Raw genomic sequence first — 8,920 nt, 5'->3', positions numbered from 1 at the left:
CCGGAGCAGCCGCCGTTATGTATGTATGTATGCGTGCGTGGGGAGTCCATGCATATTTTTATGGGTGTGCATGACATCCTCACCAAAGAAGGAATGCAAAATAACTGACACTTGCGGTTATAGTGATTGGAGTAACTGTAAAGTAAAGCAAAGGAAAATAAAAAGTGTTTAATGTGCGTGTATTGTCAAAGCGAATATTGATTAAATATGGCAGAGAAAATTTGTGTTGTTGTTCGTGAGTGCAATTTCATAGTTCTTTCCATTCCGTGCCATTTCTTGCTGTCGAAGCAAAAGTAAATATGCATGAGTGTGTATCTAAATATTTTTTGTTGTTTTTGTTACTTTTTTTTTAAAGTGTTTTATGAAATGAAATGAAAGTGAAATCAAATGTGAATAATTCTGTGAGTTGGAAAAAGGGAATAGGAAGGAAAGAGATGAAATATAGTGAGGGGCCGATTAAAAAAAAAATAAATGAATAAAAATAATAATAAAACGAAACGAAGGAGAAGATGAGACGAAAATAAGAAAATCGGTGAGTGAAGGATTAATTTAATTTTTATATTGAATGCATTCTTATTCCCTATTACTCATAATGCATAAATTGTCTTTTTCTGAAAATTAATTAATTTTCCAAGTGGAAAGTATTTCCCTGTAATTATTGTTATATTTCCGACTTTTATTACTAATTTATATTATTTAAATAACAATATTATTAAGTTCTATAATTCTTTTAAATATTTAATACAATTTTTTTAAGTATGTTTTTACCAAAAATCACTAAAACTGAAGTCTTCATTTTCATTTCCTTCAATAATAAGACTTAAATAGGGGAAAGGTCAAATTGTTTATGTGTTAGGAAAAATTATTGTGATTTGGGATTTAAAGTTTTTTACTAATATACTTATATTATTGAAATGTGGTATTAAATTTTAAAATGTTAGATTTAATTTTGGTAGATTTTCGACTGACTGTTTAGTTAACAATAGTCCTGGGTGCGATAGAGCCATTTTCCGCTTCCCGTACAACATTTCCAGTGAATAAACAGACTTATTGGTAAAATGGTAACCAAAAGAATTTATGTGGCGAAATAATTAATTCTGTCAGCAAGAATGCGCTGCAGCAGAAATTGACAGAATGAATGAATAAATAAAGCGACCGGGAGTGCACAGGCTTGGAATCGCTTTTCGATTATGTTAATTTCCACATTGCCATTGCCCAAGACGAGGAGCAACATGGGGATGTCGTCCGTGTGTGGATTGCGATTCGTATTTGGATTTGGATTTGGATTGGAAGCGAGTGCGGCACACATGCCGGCAATATGTCCAATGGCGCGTTGGGAATAAATCCAAATCATGCGATCCAATGATCACATTGTGCCGCAACTTGAGTTATGGCGATGGCACAAACACACAATCAAACACACACACACACACACACTTAAATAAATAAATAAACAAACAAACAGGAGCAAATGAATAAACAACTTCGATGCCTGATGATGGCAAATAAATTGCAGATGTGAACACGACAAATATTTAACAGAAAACACAAATAATTGGTTCAAGAAGGGGTTTTGATTATTTCGAAATATACATATTTAACTCTTTCTAATTTGTAGATTTATCTTAATAGAATATTCCTCCATTGTATTTTTAGTTCCTAGATCTATCCAAACCCGTCTAGTTGCATTTTCCTCTTCTCTGACCAATCTTGCAGATCCCCCTACCCTGGGGGCACTGTCTCAGTCTGCTTAAATGGATGTCAAGCATTTCGGGCACTGGCATCGAGACAGAAGATTATAATATTTTTGCTTTATTTCTGTCTCCAATTTGAATTACGTAGTCGACTCGTATGTATGCTATGGTGGTGCGTCTTGCAATTTTGAATGCTATTTGTTTTATATGCCGCAGATTTTTTTCTTCCAAGTGAAATACGTTTTAATTTATGACTCGGTCCCGGGGCACATTATTCGCATGAAACTCGTGAGTTCTACATGCACTTGGCAGGCATCAGACAGGATATGTAAGGAGAATTCTTGAGCATCAAGGCGGGTCTTTCTTTTTTGTATAATATGGCTTTTGGCAGGGGAACAGCTTGACATTTTTTTTTTGTGTGTATAAAGGGGTACAAAGGGTATTATTATGATAAATATGTAAATATGTTCTTTACAACCTTATAAAGTATATATTATCGCATTGAGCCTTGTAACTTGGACTCTCCAAAGTTCGATTTCTTGCTTCTTTTTATATATATTAATTTCACCTTTCAAAAGAAAATATTTTAGCCAAAGCAAAACGAATTAAATCATTAAGCTCGAGCCTTACGATCCCCCTTGCAGGCGCTAATTAATGTTCGTCCTGGGAGTTAAGGATAGTGTGAGTCATTGACCAATATTGCGCCACTTGAGCTGGGGCCGAATCTGAATTGCTTTTCACCATAAATTGCAAACGAAATCGAAAGGAAACCGTGAACATCGTAAACAACATTTGCAGTTTTTCTTTCTCTCTCTGCTGCTTTCTTTCAGGCAATTTGTAATTTTCCGTATTTCATTCGCATACACTTCATTAACATCGGCTGGGGGAAGAGTTGCCTTCGGTTGAATGGTTGGAGGTGGCTGCATCATTAGAGCCGGTCCGGGTCCTTTGGAAATTTACGTCCCTTTTGGCAGAGACCTTCTCTCTAATTCCTTCAAGGAGTCTGCCATGTGTGGCGGCAGGGGGAGGAGGGGCTAGAGCTTTCTTTTGGGTCCCTTTTTTGGCCCAGCTTCCGTTTTGCTCCGCTTCGGTCGCATCAGCGACAAGCGACACAAAAAGTCCTTGGCCAATGACAGGGCCAGGAGTCCGCAGAAGGAGCTGGCTCACTGGCTCTGGCTCAGTGGCAGGCTGAGACAGGAAAATGTTTTTTCACGATAAAAATGATGGATGACATCATAAATAACGTTGGAGTGCGCCCAAACAGAGGGTTTTCCAGTGGTTGTTTATTTCGATATAAATGAAATTCCTCTTTCTTTCTTTTCTCCTCTTATTTTTGTGCCAGAGAAAAGAAAAAGAAAACTTTCTGGCCCAAAAATATATATATATATATATTCCTCTTTCTCTTATTTTTTTTTGCATAGATGGGGACCCAGCCAATGCAAATGGCGAACTTTCGATACCCTCCCCAGGCGAGGGGAGATCAATGGAAGATGGATATCTTTTTTACGGGGGGTTGATTTGGGGGGTGGCCTGGCTTGTAATCACATTTCACGTTTCCATACTCGGCGGCACTCGTATGCCTTCGTCGATGTTTCCCGTCATAAATATCGAAAATTATTATTAATGTTCTGCAAAATACATATATAAGTATAATTTTTTTTCCTTACTGAGAGCTGAAGTCATGATGTTGTTGTCCTGTTGGCTGTGGGGATGGGGTGTTTTGTAAGTTTTCGAACAGGACACAATGGGATGATATAGGTACATTTTTCAAGAAAAATATTAGTGTGTTGAATAAATAATTTAAATGTAGCTTTTGAGAAATATGTAGAATAAATTAGAGATAAAAAGTTATCGTTATCAACAATTATTTTATGTAAAAAATCGATCTTAAGCTAGTAAATTCGAATTTATATCATACATTTAATTTCACTTATTTATTTTAATTAATTTTAACTACTTTTATAGACTTTTATTACCATTGTACATCACTTTAGTGAAGGACAAGCTTGAGCTTAGTAGATTGTATGAAAGTGAAAGCCTGCCAAGGATCTCGCTCTCTCTCTCTCTCTCTCTCTCTGTCTCTCTATGTGTGTGTATTGGCTCTGGATGTGGGTGTGTGGTTGCGCTTTAATGATATCCTTATAGCCTGCTAAATTTATGGCAAAGCCGCATAAATTTGGACGATTTTTTTTCACGCTTTCACTACAAGGCACAAACCTTATCGCATTCTTATTTTAATGGATTTTTTATCTGCTTCTGCCGCTTTTGCCGCCACTGCTGATGATGTTGCCTCAGTTTCCTCTCGAGGACATCAGAGGACTTCGAGAAGGCGGCAGGCCAGAAACATTTTTCATTTCATTTAACTGTAAGTTGATGCAGGCAAATGGGATTTAATAAGCCAACATTTATTTAAGACATTATTGATGGCGGTTTATTTATCAAGCGGGGTAGTGTGGCCGAGGAGCAATGGAGCAGATCCTAGCCAAAGCAAGGAGCAGCATTCTAGCCGAGGTTAGTGGCTCTATTAATGCCAGTGCGCCGCCTCCTTATGCGGCGTAGCTCAAAAGGATTAAGTCAACACTGCCAGAGGGCGGAATGGGACAAAAGGCAGCCCGAAAAGATTCACAGCCTTTGCACAATGCAAAAAGCTTGCCTTCATATGCTTCCCTCTCAAGCCCCCACCCGCCACCCGCTCCTAGTAGTTGTCCTGGCGATTATTCAAAATGCAAGTCACAAAGTCTAGTGTGTGTGGGTGAGTGTGTGTTAGTGTGTAAGTCCCTCTGCAACAGTGTGAGTGTACGAAAATCCCTGCAGCCATGTTGGCGTCAAAATTGTTTACACTGTGACGAAATTTAATGAAATTAAATCGTTTTACGAGAAAATATTCAAGATTTTTAGATGGTAAATATTCGAAATAATATATTACATTTATAATAATAAGGTTTATAAGTATTTCTTAGATCTAATTAATGTTAATTAAAGGAGAAATACAATCCGTATTACTTTAAACTTGGAAGTAACAGATCAGCCTTTTGGAAGACTCCGAAACATACTTTTTATTCAAATTTAAACATAACATATTATACAAATTTATAAATATTTTTAAGGCAATTCATATTTGAATTTTCGAAGCTCAACAAAATATATCAGGTTCCCAAAAATTCTCCAGTCTGGTTTCTTGGACAAGTATTAATAAAAGTACTGATCATAGCAAAAGATTTCACTGATGAGATTGTCTGTTCGAAATTTATTTAAACAAATCAGAACAATCCTGGCTATATAATTATCTGTGTTTGATCTAGTCTCGAATTATGTAAATGAAATCAAAGAGACAACTTTGTAGAAACATTCTCAACAAAATTATGTATATATATTTAAATAATCTACTTTCTATCATAATAATCATTAATGATTTCTCCCAGTGTAGCTTCACTTTGGTTGTCATGCCTTTGGCTTTAGATTTTGGTGGCGCGCGAACTGTAGGTCCTTCTACCCCTGCTCTCTCTCTCCCTTCTACTCCTTCGACCATTTATACGCCGCTGTTGCCGCTGGCTGCAATTGCCGCATGTAAATTCTTAAAGTAGTACTTAGCGCTATTATTTATTATATTCCAACACTTTCAACACCTCTCAACAAGTAAGCGACGAGAGTGGGGGACACTGGGAGCTATGAGCTCTCACTTTGGGAGTTGGTTTTAGCTGCGATGCTGCCCCATTGTTGCATTCTGCTGTTGCTGCTGTTGCTGCTGTAGTTGCAATGTTGCTGCTGCTGTTGCTGCTCTCCTCGATGTTGTTGTGTAGAAATGAAATTTATGAATATTGCATGGTAATAAAGCGAAGGATTCCATTACGACCGACTCATGAGATCCCCCTACACCCAAGTGCAACACACACACGAGCGTGTGTGAATTGTTTGCGCTCTCGAGTCCATTAAAGACTCTTGTGTGGCTGTTGATTCTTGGGTAAAAGAATGGTATAACTTGGTGAGGGAAATTTTAAAATTAAGGCATAAACATTGGCAGTAATTATGGGATGGAATTACCTATAATGAGGTTGGAAAGTGATGTAAATAAAATATATATTAATATAAATTTGATAAAGGAAAGTGTAAGAAGCTTCAATTGCTAAATATGCCTTACTTTTGTATTTATAAATATGAAATTTTTACATAAATTTAGGATAAATTAACTACTCTCAAAGGTATTATATTAATTCTTTATAATATACCAAACATTGTATAACAAATTCAGTTCCCTTTCCGTTTCCTTAATTAAATTTAAGCCCAAAATCAATTTTCAATTTATAATTTTAACGAGAAAAGCCTCAAACCGAAAGTCCTGTGTCCTGTGTGCACTCTCGCAGTTGAATTGATATAATTCTGAAAATTAAAACAATACGCCACATAAATGCTCACAGAGGCGAACTTCCCAGCTGCGTTGCCATTGTCCTGCATCCTTTTGCGGTGGCCCAGCCTCAACCCTCCTTCGTCCTCAGCCATTTCGGGCGTCTATTCAAATGTAAATTTTTCATGAGCAATGAAATGCGTTCAAATTTCAGTTTCGGGAGGCGTTTGCACAAAACGAATTGCCTGCCATATCCTTCCGCGTATTAATTTTTTAACCGCGAACACTCACAAATAACAAAAAAAAAAAATGAATAAAAGAGTGAGAGGAGTCGGCACAAAATCTGAGGCAATCATAAAGTCAAGGCCTGGGACAGGACAAGGATGGCAAAGGACAAACAATTGGCGGCCTGTTGCCAGGAAAATGTCGAGCCAGAGAGAGAGAGACAGAGAGAGAGAGAGAGTGCGTCGTTTGTAATTGTCGACGCGGCCATCAACGCGCCTGAATTGCTTTTAATAATTATTAAAATTATTCTTGTTGAAATGATTATGGCGCTTGTAAGTGGCAGCCACACCCCTCCTCCCGCCTCGAACGAATTATACGTGCCATAAATCTTATTTTTTTGGGGGTTTTTCACAGTCGATGCGCCGCCTCTGATGTGGTTGTTCTCCGATCTAGGCCCTAGAATTGTGGCATGTCCTGAAAATAGATACATTTACAATGGCTTGAAACAGGAATGTCATCTATTTTTAGATTGGTTGGATTTAATTTTGTGATATGTAGGCGACAGTCTGTAAATTATTGTCTAAAAGTGTTTCCGAAAGAGTTGTGGAGTGTTAAAGGTTAATTGTTTTCATTGAATGATGGGCTTTTAATAGATTAAAGGAAGAATGTTTCAAAGTAATTTAATAATTCTTACTATCGACCTTTTAAAGCTGCAAAAAATCAGAGCGTTTAGATTCCCAAAAACCAAATCAAATGGCCAACACGCACTTTGCCAATGTCCCGTTTTCGTGTCACGTTCCACAACAGCAGCAGCAGCAGCAGTTGGCTTTTGGCAGGAGCGGGAATTGGTGGCAGGACAAACACACATCCTGGCACAGCTTGCGGCTGGCGCGTGTTCTGCTGCAACTAAGCCCCCACGATTTTCCCAGTCCCAATGCCATATCCCCGCCCCACCCCACTAATGGCAATCGCGTATCGGAAAACTTGCATTCAAGCGTTTTGTCTTCCAAATTAATTTGGTGTGCTGCAGTTCGTTGCAGTCCTTTTGTTGGTCGGTTTGTCCTGGCACAGGACATGATTATGTTGAACATTTCGGCGAACATTTCTAAGCCGTCCCTGTTGCCAGTTCTGTACACAGGAAAATAAAGGATGTTGATTACTTTAAACTATTTTTTTAAGGATTTAAAAATAAAACTAAAACTTTTAAAGTTCTTTTTCCACCAAAGACACACTTTATTTTATAAACTTGTAGCAATTTAAGTATCAAATATCATTGTAAATACCTTATAAAAATAAATTTCATGAACAATTGGAACTTAAAACACAAACTTTTCAAAATACAACTTGAAATAGGTATTTTTCCAATGTAAAAGTCCATTAATTAACATTTTAATTCTTATAATCAAGGAAAAGTCAAAGATATATAAGATTAATCTTACAAAACCTCACAAAATAATTTCAATTTTAAATGTAATTATTATATTTTGCTTTTCTAAGTTTCCATGTTTTTTGTAAACTCCATAATATTTTGTTTACGTGTAGCTATTGTACTGCTGCTCCGTTTCAATTAAAAGTGGGGAAAACTGCGCGAATTCCAGAGAAACGGCGAATGGAAAATCGGAGAATGGATGTTGGCCATAGCCACTAGCTGCACTTAATGCATAAATTCTCTGTTGGACATTTTCCTGGCCATGATAAATTTTGATTATTTTGCATTGACGGCGGATTCGGGTTGATGTTGTTGATGTAATTGATGTAGCCTGTTGTTGTAGTTGTTGTTGGTGTAGTTTGAATGGGTTTTAGTTGTTTTCGATGACACTTCTGTTGTTGATGTTAGTTGGTGTAAATGGTTGATGTTATGGATTATGATTTTATGTCTATGGTTTTTAGAGTTTACTTGGATTAAAAGGGGTTTTATTACAGGCAATGTTTATGGTGTAATTATTACTGCAAGTAGGTTTTAATTAGTTGTAAGTACAGAAAAAGCTATTTTTTTTTAGTAATTTATTATATCTTGAATAAAAACCTTCAATAAATCCCTCTTCTTTTGTGTGACAATAAATAAAATGAAAGAATCTTCAAACCAAACCTCTCACTTTGCCAGACTTTGGCCATTTCGCAGCTGCTTCTGTCAAAATAAAAGCCAAATGCTGTCCGTTTTAAATTGTTTAAACATTACGATGCATTTGGGAATAGCCAATGCAAGGAAGGAAGGGAAAAAAAACTTTTCCATTTCGAAAGCCAAAATAGAAAAGGAAAGCAGAGGAAAGAAGGAGAGTGAAGAAGCAAGGCAAACGGCGAAAGGCAAAAACGGGGCAAACATCCAATTATTTTTCGATTAGTTTCGCTATCATTCCTCGACAACAACAATAACAAACGGGATTTATATATATATATATGTATCTGAAACTGAAAACGAACCCAACTCACATACACATACTAGAAAAGGCGTTGGGAAAATCCACCCCCACAAAAGGCAGGAATTGAAGGGGGATGCAAGGCACATTTGGTGGAACGGCTGGCAAAGCCGAATATAAATAAATAAAACATACAAAATGGAAATAAATCTAACTGAAAAGCCATAAAGCATTTTCAGCATTCGCAATTTAATATGTTCGAGGGTATTTTTCTCGCACGTAGCGAAGATGAACATCGCCAC

At 37.0% G+C, this 8,920-nt stretch overlaps 1 protein-coding gene across 1 annotated transcript in view; it reads left to right on the top strand.

Moving 5' to 3' along the window:
- The first annotated feature begins 496 nt into the window (after positions 1–496).
- The window catches only part of Antp (homeotic protein antennapedia), a 152,593-nt gene continuing 144,169 nt past the window's right edge, over positions 497–8,920 (top strand). Inside the window, exon 1 of the mRNA XM_086826258.1 lies at positions 497–532. The gene's annotated coding sequence lies outside the window, so the exon portion shown is untranslated. The remainder of the gene's footprint in view (positions 533–8,920) is intronic.

Source organism: Drosophila serrata, unplaced genomic scaffold (genome assembly GCF_035046125.1).
Source record: "Drosophila serrata isolate PLE 108 unplaced genomic scaffold, ASM3504612v1 contig_156, whole genome shotgun sequence".
Classification (NCBI taxonomy): Eukaryota; Metazoa; Arthropoda; class Insecta; order Diptera; family Drosophilidae; genus Drosophila; species Drosophila serrata.
This window is presented reverse-complemented; position numbering and strand designations above follow the sequence as displayed.